We start from the raw sequence: 16,343 nt of genomic DNA on the forward strand, positions 1-16,343 counted from the left end.
GGCGGAGAAGGAGGCGGAGAAGGAGGAGGAGGAGGAGGAGAAGACATAAATTGGATAACTACCATATTCATCAGCTATAGCCATTCTTTTCCAAATGGACATCTATACATTTACAAATACAAGGTGATTAGAATAAAAGACTATACCATAGGTTTTTGTAACTGAGACTTTTATTACAACCTTCTTGTACTATTGCTGCAAACTGTCAACTACAACCCATAGATCCCAGGACATTTATACTTGAGTTTACTTTATTAATTAGCCCTTGGGCCATATCAAAATGCAGAGTTCCAGCCTAAAATCTGATAAAAACAATTGAAAATTGAATTGGATAAAATGCAATTTAAAAAGAAATTGAAATAAAATACAACAATTTCGTAAATAAATAAATAAAATATGGTAAGATTATATTTCGGTGTCAGTCCTACAATTTATTCCAACATCCGTCCCATAATATTTATAGCAAAATAAGAAATGGGTGGTGTGAAATGATTTCTCTTAAATCTGTGACTTTTTATTACATTTGGGTATTACATATGCAGAAAAATAGTAACTTTACCAACAGATCATTGTATAGGTATCTCAAGACAGTATTCAAGAAAGTAGTGTTCATCCAAAAGATGCAACATCCAAATGATAATTTTGTACAAAACTGGGCACTTGGGACCATAATATCATCTTTCATAAGATCCATATACTGTACATATGCAACAGTTGCTGTAGAAGTACCCATAGCCTTTATAGCTCTTATGTAACAGAAAATATTTGTAAATATATATTTTGTGCTAAAACATATGGGAAAGACATAGTACGATCCTGAGTAGTAAGATCCATAGTAAGAGTCATTCACAATGTCTCTTACAAATAAATTGTGTCAAGTCAGGACAGAACAGAAGTGAATGACTGTCTAATTCCAATATATTTAACAGCTAAAGTAAAAATAGTTGAAGCACCATATCCTATGGCACGTAAACAAAGACAATGAAGAATAAAATGGATCTAAGAACAGACAGCTGGCATAGAAAGCTGAAACAATTCACTCAAGTGTGGAATAATGCAGTATAAGTTCTGGTATCCATTGATGCGTTTATCTCATGCACAATCAACCACATGGGAAATGAAATTTCCGTATCAAATTATGCTTCCGAAATTGTGGTAAAGCCTTTTCAATACTTACTACAGGTATATATTTTGAAAAATACAGAATAATAAAAATTGGATTTCCCAAGTGATTTAGGCTGATTTTTAATGGATTATGAAAGGACCTTTGGATTCACCATTCCTAAATACACAGTTATGAATGTCTGTAATATCTGCAGTAATTTCAACCTTTAAAAGCTCCATAACATTATATTTGTAGTACCGCACTGACTATATCAAATGATAATTTCTAAAAGCATCAAGAGTATTTTATGATCCAAATGATTATAGATGTCATAACTAGATAATATTATACAAACCAAAAGCACAGATATGCCAGATATCTGATGTTTGAAATCACAAAAATGTTTTTCCTAGCAGGAGCCTATGTATGAACATTATGCTACAGTACATAGACAGATATACTCTAAATATTTAGGAGAGGGGCACAATATTTTGTTAATTTATTTCTTTAAATTTTACAATATACATTTTTATCAAATATGTACATTTATTTCTTTTTCTGGTTATTACCAATTTATTATCTCAAAACATATACCATCAGTTTAATTTAATAGCCCCCAAAATGGTGATACCTATCTTACCTACATTAAATGAACAATTTCCTACCATTTTTGGATTTACCTTGTCTAGGATGCTCACACATTCCCTGTTGGCTACGGACAGATTCAGCCATAGTTTCAACTGGAAAACTGTGAGCATCCTAGATCAAGTTAAATCCCCAAACTCTAGGAAATACATGCCATGACATTACAATCCAAGCATCTGTTTTTCTATCACATGAAAGTGCATAGGGTGAAGAATTTATGTTGTAATGATGATACATATTTCTTCACTTCTCTCCCTTAACTTCTGCCATGGATGCCCATGGTCAGGATATAATATCAGTGCAAGGAAAGAGTCAACAGGTTTAATATATACAAATGAGAACGCAAAGAACTATGAAAAGGGATAAGCTACATCACAAAAATTGAAACAGAAATTTCAAAGGGGCAAAGACCCAAGTAGCTTTTAGGATGTGCTATCATAATATTCAAAGGAAGATGGAGGGTGAAAGCTAAGAAATATGTACAATGACTGTATACATATTTCTAACATCAAGCAATAAAAAAAACCCATATTCATGCCATGAATGTCAACAAATAGAGAAAAATAACAAGACAAGATAAGTGTGCTGGAGAAGTAGAAATTAATCCTACAGAGAAAATCAATGACAAACTTAGAGTAAACCACAAGGAAAAGTGTGAAAACTAGATATTGAGGAAAAAATGACGGTCATCTGAAAAAAAAATTGCAGTATTTTTCGGAGTATAAGATGCATCTTCCCTTCCCCCTAAAAGAGTGTGGAAATGTTGGTGCATCTTATATACTGAACACAGCTATTTTTGGCTTCCCGAAGCCCCACCCCCGCATCCCATTTTTGTGAAAAACAGGCAAAAAAAGGAGACCTTTTTGGCCTCTCCCACCCCCCCAGAAGCACTCTGCAGGCTTCAGCAGGGCTGGGGGAAGGGGAAAATGCCCGTTTTGGTGAAAAACTGAAGCCTGCTGAAGCCTACAGAGAGCTCTTGGGGGCCGGAGAGAACAAAACCCTTTTTTTCCTGACTTATCTCTTTGAAATCTTGGTGTCTTATACACTGGTGCGTCTTATAGTCCGAACAATATGGGGGGAAATTGGAGAATTGGGATTAAAGACATTACTGGAACTTCTTTGGATATGAATTATTACATATGTTGGCAGAAATATGAGTCAGCAAGATAGTGTCTAACTACTAATTAATAAGTATTTTTATTTCCTATGAACAGAACTATTTTTCCTGCTGAACACATTACCTATCTGAAATCTATTTATAGTTCTGCTTATTGGGAATCAAATACTTTCAATGATCTGACTAAGTTTTCTCAAAACCAATTTACTGTAGCAGTAAATCTTAAACTAAGCAGTTCACAATTGTATTGATGATTACAACTTTTTTATTTTTTATTTTTTTAAATTTTATTTACAAACATGTAAAATACACACACACAAAACTTAGACGTACACCACATTTACACAACTTTTTGAAAGTCAAAAATAAGACGACATAAGACAAAAACATGACGACTATTTTTCAGATATCTGGCAACTGTGGCAAAAAGTAACAATCGATGATATCTTATTTCAAATCACACTTATATCTTTTGAACTCAGTCCTTGGGCAGCAAGCTGAAGTTAACCCGTGCTTGGACACTCCAAGTAGTGCCTAAGAGAAGGTTGGAAATTTACTTTATTTATTTATTTATTTTAGGAAATTTATATTGCTGCCTATTCGCACATGGGAATATAAAAACCTCATATATAAAACAATAAAACTAATAAAAGAGAATGGCGGCATAATAAATTAATAACATAATATAGTTTATATTGTTGGTGATGGTGATCACATGACTCTAGGACAGCGCAACCATCTTAAAAATATGCCAGCTGCCAACTGCTTGAATTTTGATCACATGACCATGCGGATGCAATGGTTGCTCACTGTGAGAACTAGTCATAAGTCACTTTTTTCAGTGCTGTTGTAACTTTGAATATTCACTAAACGAATGCTTGCAAGTCAGGAACTATCTGTTATTGGAGCTGCTGCACCAAAAATTTCATTAGTTATAATTACACTAATAGCATTGTTATGTGCTTCCTCACTCTTGTAAAGCAGCAAAATTTTATACACAGGGGCTGTAAGTCTGAGTCTAGGGCTGTGATGGCGAACCGATAACATGCGTGCCACAGGTGGCACGCAGAGCCATTTGTCAGGACACACAAGGCTTGCCCTTCTTTTGAGGCCATTTTTCGCCCTCCGGAGGCTTCAGGAGCTTCCCTGAAGCTTCCGGAGCACGAAAAACCAGCCCTACAGGCAAACCGGAAGTTTGGGAATGGACTTCCGGTTTGCTTGTAGGGCCGGTTTTAGCCCTCCGGAGCATTCAGGAACCCTCAGGAGGCTTCCCTGAAGGCTCCAGTGGGCAAAAAACGACACTACGAGCAAACCGGAAGTGACTTCCTTGAACTTCCAGTTTGCCCATAGGGCCAGTTTTTCATGCTGCAGAGGCTTCAGGGAAGCTCCTGAAGCCTCCAGAGGGCCTCTGGGAGGGGGGGCATAGGAGGCTGTTTTCACCATCTCCAGGTTCCTATAAAGCCTTGGGAACCTGGGGAGGGTGAAAAAAGCAGTCCTAAAATGGGGGAAGCACTGGTCATGCGCAAAGCATTATAGGTGTGGCACGCTCATGCACAACCCCCCTTCACTTCCCCCGCTTTTGGCACGCAAGCCAAAAAAGGTTCACCATCACTGGTCTAGGGTCTCATCACGATACTACAACACAGAATTTTTTTTTAAAAACCAATTGCACGTGGATAAAAGTACATGAACTAATAGGTCCATAATACTTTATGGGAATTGATACTATCTATAAAAATAACACACCAGAAAAAAAGTTAAATAGACAAACGAAAAATGAAGCTATAGTTCTGTACTAATTGAAATAATCATAATAAGGGTAAATGAAGAAATTTATTGCAATTGAATTTATATTTAAAAAATTAAGGAAGAAAAGACCTAGGATAGAATCCAAGAGAAAAAGGAAGAAAGAATTTTCTTAGATTTTAACTTATTCCTGATTCCAAACAGCCAAATAGGAAAGAAAAATTAAGCAAATTTTTTGGAAGCCAATATAAAACATGTGCCCTTAGTGAGCACTTGATTATGAGGGTGGGAGTTGAAGAACACAAAAAATATACTCTCAGAAAGTTCACCATCAAACATTGATACCAAAGTTACATGTTTAATTAGCAATAGCAATAGCACTTAGGCTTATATACAGCCCCCAAAGTGATTTACAGCCCTCTCTAAGTGTATGTTTAGAGTCAGCATACTGCCCCCAATAATTTGGGCCCTCATTTAATGACTTCGGAAGGATGGAAGGCTGAGGCAATCTTGAGCCAATCAAGATAAAACTCCAGGCAGTAAGCAGAGTTAGCCTGCAATCCTGAATTCTAATTATTGCACCACCACATCTCATTGACTTTATTATCTTACATTATGGCTGTTCGTGGGCGAAAACTGATAACAATACAACAGTGTTGTTTTGCTTTTGTATATTTAATAAAAGCTTGATATACAAAGCTTATCAAATACAATTTTTATGGCATGTATACATTTCACTTCTCTCTGCTCTGGATAAAGACATTGCTGAAGTATCTTTTAAACTTTGCTATCATAAGCAACCTTTTTACTTAACCAAGTCCTTCAAGAAAGTACGTCACAGAAATTAAGAATTTTATCTACAGTATGCTTCTTCATGGGTAAAGTAGCTACAGTATTTCAAATATTTAGGTAAACTAATTCTCAAATTTAGTATGAAATTTTAAGAACTCCATTAAGCAACAGCCACATTTTCATTCAGAAAATTTTGTTCAATTGATTGTAATCATTCTTTTTTTTAAAAAAAAAGTATTTACTTTTATGCTGTCCTCAAATATCACCATGACAACTATTAAAATCTTTCAACTATGAAGACAACAGAAATTTAATTAGTGCAATTCATTTTGCAGTTCAAATGAATATATTTTAAAATGTTGCCAACAGTAAAGCTATAGTCAAAGTAATTACGATTTCAGTGAAACTGCATCATGAATAAAATTGCTTTATACAAATTCACTTTTACATTTTATACAATTTATGTCTAAGCTATTTACTCATTGAATTTTTATTAAGATGATGTATTGCTTATAAACACATGAGGGCCAAAGTACTTAAGCTAAGTTATCCCAGGTGCTCCTAGTAAAAAGAAGAAAATCCTATACTTCAGGATTAATTATATAGTAGGAAGGCACTCAAATGCTTCTTTGAATGTGTGGTTTAAACTATATAAGGAATGTGAAAAACTTAACTAGGGAAAAAGCAGGAAAACTGGAACAAGGTGATAGTGGATTTGACATAGCCTCTTAGAATAGAATAACAAAGTTGGAAAGGATCTTGGTGGTCTTCTAGTCCAACTGTCTGCTCAAGTAGTAGGTTTTACACATAACCTGAAGCAATGCAGCTAAAGATTTGATTTAGTAAGATACTTAGGTACTATTTAGTAAGTTACTATCTTAGATACTATCTTCAGTCCCTCAGCTATTGAGATTTCAGTAAATTGATCCAAAAGTGAGTTGTAAGTGAACAAATGGCATGTTCTCTGCCAAATAAAAGTTCTCTAAGAAGAGCAGCTATCACAATTGTTTCTAGAAGGTAGAGATGGAGGACTTACTATATCAATAGCAGCACACTGTTGGTGATCATATTTGGGCATAGGGACATATTATTGTTTGGAGAGAGAGACTTGAATCTCATGCTATGATTGGACTAGTTGGAAAAAAGCCCTTTAATTACCAGGTTGTCTAAGTAGGGATTTACTGCAAAACATATTTTTATTAATAATATGTAACAACCTTTTTATATTACAGAAAAAATAGAAGATGAAAATAACTTCTACTTATAATTATGTTCAGTACCAAACGTTGCAGTTATTCAAGAGGCAGTATCAGCCTCAGAAGAAATCCAGGTCACAAAACTGACGGAAACCTTAAAGTTATGATTTCTGAATATTTGTTTCAATGCCATCTCTTGGCTTGCTACACTGGGATAGTTCATAAACAGTTGCTTTTTAATAAATATCTTCATAAATGGAAGAATGAAGAACTTTAAAAACATGTAATACTCTTGTAATGTAACAAAATATACCCGAGGAATATACTGTAAGGTTTAATATAATAATCAGTTCTGTGAAATAATGTTTTTTCAGTCATATAAGATAAATCTTTTATATACCAACCAATTTAGATTACAGGAGAGATCTCATTTCCAGGGAACTGATTAATCTATCTTCAAATGGAATTTGTACTTCTGAATTAATACTTCTGAATAAGAATAAAAATGTGAAACAAATGTTTTTTCCAGAAAGCTAGTAACACCCAAAAAATTTTTTTTCTGCAAATACAAATTAGTATCGTTATTAATGAGAATGCTGTGTAGAAGGGGATGATCTTTGTACATGAACGTTTTAAAAAAGTTGATCCCAATTTTCTGAGATTAGGTACAAATAACATCTAGATGTAAATGCTGGAAATTACTACAAAAGTCTGATAGTGCAATAGAGTTAAGAATGTAATTTTAACAGTAGGTAGGAAAGCCAATTTCCAACTGCTACACTATTTCCTGTTCCAACTCACACCGCTCTGGGGTATAATAAATATACAGATAATCCTCAATTTACGGCCACAATCGGGTCCAGAATTTCTGTGCTAAATAAGGCAGTTGTTATGTGAGTCATGCTCGATTTTATGACCTTTTTGCCATGGTTGTTAAGCAAATCACTGCAGCTAAGTCAAGGTTGGACTATTAATTTTCCCAAGGGGGCCACACGAGAAACCTGGAATGTAATGGAGGGCTGAACCAAAGTAACCTGATGAATGAAACCTGGTTTGATATCCTCAAACCCTGTCATGTCAGCTCCTCAGCCTGCTCCAAGTAAGAGTGAGAAAAGAATTTTGTCTCCTTGTCCTCCTGCGGCCACCAGCTGACTGAAGGAATTCACCACAACTACACAGAGTTGGACCCAACTCAGCTTCTTCACTTGCCCCCTGTGGCATGCTTAATTACATTAGCTTTCTAATGTTTGATTCACCTCACATGGGTCAAACAGAGACAATCAAAGAACCGTATGGGGCCAGAGACTGTAAAATGCTCAAATCTCTGTTAAGTGAATCATGTGCTAAGGAAATCTGGCTTCCCCTATTGACTTTCCTAGTTGGAATCTGACTGGCAAGGCCACCAATAGCAATCACATGACCCTGAGATGCTGTAGCCATCTTAAATACATGCTAATTCCCAAGCCCTCAATTTTGTTCCCATGATCATGGGGATGTTGCGAGGGTCATGTGAATATTGGTTGTAAGTCACTTTTTTTCAGTGCTGTTATAACTTCGAACAGTCATTAAATGAACAGTTACAACTCAAAGACTAACCGTAGAACTCGAACTCCTGAAGCTGAAAAGAGAGCAGATAACTCTATTATGGGCAGCTGTAGCATACCAACAGAAAGGAACCCCCTCCATCTCACTCTGCGTGACTCTTTCAGTTGAAAAGGCAGTGAAACAAGGAGCCATCGAAATGTGAAAAGATGCTCAAAGATGGTCAGCTGAAAGCATCCTCCTCTCCATGTCCAGCCAATCCCTAACCAACACTGACTGTGAGACGAGGCAAGGAGGCAGTGAAACATATTTTTCCAGAAAAAGAGAGTAGACAGTGGAAGACAGTGAAGCATGTGGAGGGTTGAAGGCCCTTGTCAATTGAATATTGTGTGGAGCTTAGGAGCACAAGCGCATTTAAAGTTTATGATACTGTAGTTGTTGGGTAGGATGCAGATCCCTGGTTTCTAATTTAATAAAACTAGATATTTGGAGGATAAATTGCTAAGGGTGCTTGGACAGCTTTTTAGACAACTCCTCACCCATTTCTGATTGCAAACTTGTAAGCAGCTGTTACTAAAAAGATTGAAATCACGCATTTCCTAGATTAAGTAGAAAAATAAAATACACTGTCAGGTTATCAGAATAGTATGTTTCTTTCAGCATAATAGAAAAACAATGTTACTAAAGAGCCTTTGCTTCTCTGCTTCTCTAAGAAAAATAGCATTTCAAGCTTCTTTCTTCTAAGCCATGTTTTTTACAAAGTGAAGGAACTACAGTACACTTATTGCAGGGTGTGTGTATGTGTATGTGTAGTGTGAATAGGTTTAGAGCCGTGATGGTGAATCTATGGCACATGTGCCCGAAGTGGCACATGGAATTATGTCGCCTGGCACAAGCGACATCTCCTGTTCCTCTTCCAGGTTTCTGGTGCACATGCACGCACGACGATAAATTGGCCTTCATGTGTGCGGCAGGGAGGAAGGAAGGAAGAAAAAAAGAATGAAAGAAAAACAGCACAGCAATTTAGGGCTAGAAGGCTACTCAGAGGTCATCTAGTCCAATCCCCTGCTGCAGCAGGAAACCTTATATTGTCTGGAATATTTTGGTGCCTCTAACAGAGAGGAAAATTGCGAGAAAGGAGAAGGAGTTTACTAGGATAAGACTGCCATGCAGAGGAAGGCAGAGATTGTCCTTGACTTATGACTACAATTGAGCCCAAAATTTTGGTTGCTAAGCAAGAGCGTTGTTAAGTGAGCTTCACATTTTACCCAATCCATGACATCTCCTGGTGAGTGACATCAAGTTGGTCACACCCACCCAGTCACATGACCAACAAGCCACACCCACCAAATAGGCCACACCCACCAAATAGGTAGTAAAAAAGTTTTGAAACCCACCCCTGACACAAAGGTTCGCCATCACTGGTTTAGAGGATTGACAACAGAACAGACTTTTAATTAAATAAGAAATTTAACTAAATCAAGGAAACAGGTAAATTCTTGCGGTTAGTTACTACTTTATATTGATAATGTTCCTGTGGATTTCATCTGACTTCGACATTCTGATATAAAGTAGACATGATTTGTCTAAATATCCTTGCTTCCTGCCGAAATTATTCCTTAGTTTCCCAAAAAGTTGAAAGGAATAAAACAGATGAGATGATAGTGGAAATAGAACAAAAAGTAAAGTCAGCCTGCCTAAACATTTATCCTAAGAGGATGTGTTTGATAGGCACATCAGAAGACATGCTAAATAAAAGCACCGAGGAATGAGAGTGGGGTTAGTCTACAGTAGCCAAAAATTGGGAAAATCTGATAACACCTTTTATGATCAACAGATTTTATCAAAAGACATGAGATTGTGTGAGTTCACTTCATCAAATGCTCTAATATTTTAAAGGTGCTTTCAGACTCCTCCTGATAAATAAAAACATGGCAACTGGGGAAAAATAAATGAAACAAAACATTCTATAAAAGTCAAACGTTCTTTTTGAAAAAAAGAACAAGAAAGCATTTCATCTAAATAGGTTTCAGGGACAGCAGCATTTGAAATATTATCAAATCTAAACAGCAGATCAAAGTAAGGAAGTTCTGAAGCTGAGCAGCAGGTTATTCTGAGGCCAGGGTGATGGCAAAGGTGAGGAAAGAAAACTTTTCTTAATATCATATCCTTGCATTCCTACAGAAAACATGAATCCAATTTTTCATCCAGATTGGAATATATTATTTGAGAATACTGGAATAACCAGTTGCTTTAATGAATGTGTAAAAAAGCACTATTTCATCACCACTTTTGGCTGTTAATACTGCTAAAACTGAAATGCCAACAAAAATGGATTAAATTATGCACATAATTAATAAATGTAAGTTTGGACTCTCGATAAATCTTAAGCAATCTTCAAGTAATATTTTTACACTCTAAAGCCTGTTACTTTTTAGTATCTGTACATGTAAAGCAAAGGTGGGTTCCGGCTGCCACTACTGCCGGTTTGCTCAGGGACACGCTGCGGGCGCATGCATGCTACACGTGTATGTGCAGTACTATAAAAAAATGCTTCTATGCATGTACAGAAGCAAAAAACAAGATGGCGGCGCCTATGGCGCCACCAATAAAACTGGTTCGGGGGTGTTCCTACCATCCGAACCGGTAGGAACCCACCTCTGGTGTAAAGGAAAATCAGTGTGCATTAACAATCTGATGGTATACAAGAATTTGTTTTAGATATTAATATATCAACATATTAAAAACAAAGTACACCACATTGTATGTTTTGGTATTTTATTTATTTCTGGTAAGAACTGAAACTGAACACTACTGAAAAATAGTCCCATAATACTGCTATTTTATCATTGGGTTAACATTGTTAAACACTTATATGCTTATATTATTAAATATTATCTATCGATCACATATCATCTGTTGCATGGCACTCTTTGAGATATATAAGGACTGCTATAATGTCTAATCTTACTTTTTTTCTTCTCTAAGCCAAACATAAGTTAAACTATTCTTTTTAGGATTTATTTCTCAACATAGCCTAATACAAAACAGGAGATAAATTCTTGCTCCTAAAATCTGGAACTATGCACCATTTAATGCAGAGGTAAAAAAAAACTCATACCCCAAAGACTATAAAAAGTTGTTACCTAATTGTACTATGAAAGAGGACAACATCATTAATAATATTTAAAATATAATTGAATTCAAGGACTGTCTTGGCTCTATCCATTACTTTTTGGCATGCAGTCTTTCATATACTCAAGGATCAAGTAAGGTCTTTAGTCAAAAAGAGCTGAGTAAGCCTATATCAATATAATCTAAAATCATTTATTTTAATAGTTTATATGGTCACACCATCTTCAGGAATCATATTAGATTTTAATTATCACACCATTGTTTTAACTTTGGTTTATAATTAATATATACAAATCCTCTCAGCCTAACATTTCAGCCCATGAAGAAATCTTTCTGCTTCTGTTGGGCAAACATATTTTATAGTCTCTTATTAAATTTCTCCTACCTCCAACTACAAATGTTACAACACATTACGTTTTACTTATTTTTAAATCTACCATATACATACTGTGACAATTATTAAGAAATGGAATTAGCATTATCAGTTGCTTAAGAGTGCTGGAAATCATTAACTAGTTTAAGTCTAAACTCCCCCTGATCTATTAATTAATATATAATTATATCTGGTGATTTAATATTTAATTATTAATATTGTTGTTCACATTGTCACCCTTTCAGCATGAATTCTTTCCTCACTCCTCCAACCGGAAATGTTTCCACCTACTAATTACTTCGCTGAAATACTGCTGAAATTTCAACCATGTACACTCAGCTTGATGAGCCTGTCTTTATCAGGGATAGAGTAGAGTTCTTCTAGACTTCCTTCTATTCTGTGTTATGCAGATATAATGGAACAGGAATTACAGCTGAATGCAAAATGAAGTCAGTAACATGGGGACAAAAACCCATAATATATTGCTTAGAAAAATATACCGATGGTCCTTGAACTTTGAAATTATTCAGAAAATTTTCCTAACCCATACATTCAAACTGACTCCCATCTCTTTTTGAGTTGATTAGAACACCACAAATGGTTCCAAAACAAAATGATGTTATTCAATATGTCTTATTTGGGGTTTCAACCAGTTATCATGAGAGTAATCATGCTCTCTTCCAGTAAATGTCTTGATTGGTTTTTTATTATGCAACCAGTTTTTAGCTTAAGGCACTCATTTCATCCCTTAACCCTAACTAGATCCAAAAACATTTTTATGTAGGGATGGTATCTATCACATAATTATTGATTTTGCTATTATTAAAGATTGAAACTGTGCATGAGTTTGATATGGCCATATGTGGCATATAAAAGCACTCAGAATTACCTAGTCAACAAAGACAACTTCAATGGCATTGCTGGATCAGCAAGATTTCCAAATGTTAGTAGATTTTCTCCTACTTTAGTCAAATATAGCACTTTCCAGAATAGCCCCAAATTGGTAACACTTACTTCATCTGTTTTGTCTAGGCTGAGCTTCAGATTATTACCTTGTTTCTCTAGTACAGGGGTCAGCAACTTTAAACACTCAAAGAGTCACTTGGACCTGTTTCCCACAGAAAAGAAAACACCGGGAGACACAAAGGTCCTAACCGGAAGCCCCCGATCAATTCTGCAGCTGACCGGAAGTACGGTTCCCCCTACCATAGAGTCTCCTCCTAGCGCGGCATCCTTTTTTCTCTACCAGTCCTCACTGAAAGCCCCATCAATTGTGGAGTTGACTGGAAAACTCATTCCTTACTATAGAGTCTCCTCCTTGCATGCTGTGCTTCCCCCCCCCCCCAAAAGGTCCTCTCAAAATTTTGGTGCTGACTAGCAAGAGGAAGCCACAACTGAGGGATAAAAGAGCCACATGTGGCTCCAGAGCCACAGATTGTTGACCCCTGCTCTAGTACATTATTATGCTCGGGCACTGATGCAAAGCACACAACGTCTTGCTTGAATTTGATGAAGAAAATCTGACCCAGATAATAGTGAAATGCCAGGTCTGCAAACAACCCATGTAAGCCACAAAGAAACAGCAGAAAACTGCAAAGAAACGTTCCACCATTGTCAACCAGACATCCAGATAGAAATGTAGCGGTTGCCAAATTCAATAACTTTTGATATAATATATAATCTTGTTTAATGCCTTATAGAGAAAAACCACCATGAACTGCTTTGCAATTTTAAAATTATTAAATTATACCTTGCCTTCAAGGCTGCTTATCCCATCCTAAAGCAGATATGGATATACATTTGGATAGTGTCCTGTTGCGTTCTAGTACTTGAAAATTGATTTCAGACTCTTTTTCTTTCAAAATGAATATTCCCTATTCTTAATGAATTGTAAAGTTGCTGTTTAAAAATCTGTTTTACTTGTTTTTATTAAGTAGAATATTTAAGAGGAGGCATACTGAGCCTTACAATAAAAAGAATGACAGGATATTTCCCCAATTAAAGTCTAGAACAGGGGTGTCAAATTCAAACCCTGGGGGCCAAATCAATTAAAATTGTTCTGTGCATGGGAATAACTAAAAAAAAAGATGGCGCTGCCTATGGCGCTGCCCAGAGAACCAGTTCAGGGGCATGGCAGGCCTGGTTCAATGCCAGTTCTATCAACCCAGGCTGCCAAAACAACTACCGGTTCGGCCGAACCACTCTGAACCGGTAGGAACCCACCACTGATATGATCATATCATATATAGGAATTCAATATAATAGTTGCACAAGTAATTGAACAAAGTTGCACTAGCATTTTAGACTGTAAGAGAACTTTCAATAGTTCTCTAGAGAGGGCTTAGGGAGGATTTTTATGGATGGAAATCTTAAAGGAGAAAACAATGCTTGGAACTCTGAAAAATGAGATTATAAAAGCCCAGTCTAGCACAATACCACTGCAAAAGAAAAATAAGACACCCCAGACAAAACCAGCATAGTTCCATAAAAAGTTATCTGATAAACTAAGTGGCAAAAACGATAAATATGAAAAATGAAAAGAGACACACATAAATAAAACTAAAGCAGTAGTCTGAATCTGCAAGGATGAATAAGAGGAAAGCTGAGGCTTAGAATAAACTACTTGCAACAAATGCCAAAAATAATTTTAAAAAGTTTCTTTCAATAAGTAAAAAAAACAAGAAAAAAAGTCAACGGTTTTTTCAGTCCACTAATGGGAGAAATTGGGAAGGATGTGATGGATAGCAGGGAGAGAGCAGAACTGCTTAACATTCTTTGTATCCATCCTTATCCAAAAGGAAAAAACAGACAACCTATTAAAAGCAGCACCGTAGAAGACAGAATATAAGTCAGAATAGGCAAATAAATGTTAAGAGAACACCTATCCACTCTGGATGAGTTTTGGTGGCCAAGAACTATGCAGCATTTTGGGAAGACAATGGCAACAATGGATTGTGCAATAATGGAAAGTAGATGGGATTGTGTCATGGATGTTTTGAGTCCGAGATTATTCCTATTTTCTTGAGCTTGGGAAGTAGAGTCTAGAATTTTTTTTAAAAAAAAAATGTGTTATCATGTAAAACACATTTAAGGCTTTCACAGCAATATTCATTTTTTCCCACTTTAGCATGATGCCAAACTTTACAATTTTAGCAATTGTAATTAAACCACACACACACACACACACACACACACACACACACACTCCCACCCAAATAGAAGCAATACATGGCACTGAAGTCTCAAATTGCTTATTAATTGAAATTATGCAGATAAAAATGAATAGGAAAAAGAAACTAAAAGATTTAAGTAGGCACATATTCACTGTTTATTATAAGGAACACAGCTATGCTGTGCCTCCATAATCAATATCAGATAGGCATCTTGCTGAAGTGATATGCAAGCCATATGCAAACAAGGCTGAAAAAGACCTATGACAACAACTACCAGCATCTACCTCAAAAAATGAATGAGACACAATGTACAACATCTTTTCATTCTCTAAGTGACTTCAACATAGGTGTAAACTGCTAATTAAGTCCTTCAACATCCCAAAGCAAATGTAGCGGTATAGCCAGGTATTCCTGTTCCTCCATCCAATGTGAAGTAGGAAGATTAGTCTCTGACAGTGTGGTCACATTCTATACATCTGGAAGGATATAGACTTCTGGGATTTCTTCAAAAAATGTCTCTTTTATTTATAAATCCGTGCAAGCCATGAAATGAGGATACACCAATTATTTACCATTATCTTAGTTTTGGAGTCTTCTAAACTGATAGAAGCTCACACTGGGGAGGAATGTTTTCCAAACTGTACAACTGGCCTATAGACAATAAAGCACTCCACTCATGATACTTTTTAATGATTGCTTTATAACAGTTAATAGAAACCAGCATAAATGCAAACATTCTCAGTTCTATTGCCAGATAAGTTTTTGTACCTTGGATGAATTAATGATTAACTTGATTTTTTTCCCCCTCAAACACATTTTGAATGCATGAGTAATTATACAGAAACTCCAGCTAAACTCCAGCTCTCACTTCTTATTTCACTCTTGCACTAGAAGGAGACACGGGCATGAAATATATAGTAAACAAAGACTGCATTCCTTCAGAAAGGTGTGCCAGAAACCCAAGATAGCTGGTGAAAGCTGAGAATATGACTTGCTTAGGTCCTTTTTTGTTCTTTATTACTCTTTAGACATCAATACAAGAAGAAGTAATTTCTTTAAGTCTTGAAACCTATTAGCCTTGTCACAACATGCCTATAAAAGGTAGATCTGAAACTATTTTAAATATAGTATTTCTTTCTTTCTTTACACAAAGGGACTTACAATGATTGTTTATATCAACCTTCATTATTTTTCCACATAAAATATTTAAAGCCTATCTTGCTCTAACCTTTGAAAGTATAATCAAGTTAGTCATTGCAGAGCTGATTTACTGGGGACACAATTTGGCTAAGGAATGTTTTTAGTGGAATAATGCAATAATTATATTTTTTGCAATAGGGTTCAGTGCAATAGACTGACAAAATATCACGCACGGAATAAATGTCATTTAGAAAATGCTACGGTAAAAATATTTATTTTGAAGCAATATTATTTGTAACAAAAGAAAACAATTGGTTAGAAGAACTAGTCATGAACGACCAGCTCCCTGTTCAATACGTATCATTGTTTTTTAATAAAA

General features: G+C 35.9%; 1 protein-coding gene across 10 annotated transcripts in view; it reads right to left on the reverse strand.

The window, feature by feature from the left end:
* PLEKHA7 (pleckstrin homology domain containing A7) overlaps positions 1-16,343 on the reverse strand; it is a 137,399-nt gene that overhangs the window by 70,021 nt on the left and 51,035 nt on the right. The gene's annotated exons all lie outside the window — the stretch shown is intronic.

The sequence above is a fragment of the Natrix helvetica genome, assembly GCF_964273705.1.
Source record: "Natrix helvetica genome assembly, chromosome: 1".
Lineage (NCBI taxonomy): Eukaryota > Metazoa > Chordata > Lepidosauria > Squamata > Natricidae > Natrix > Natrix helvetica.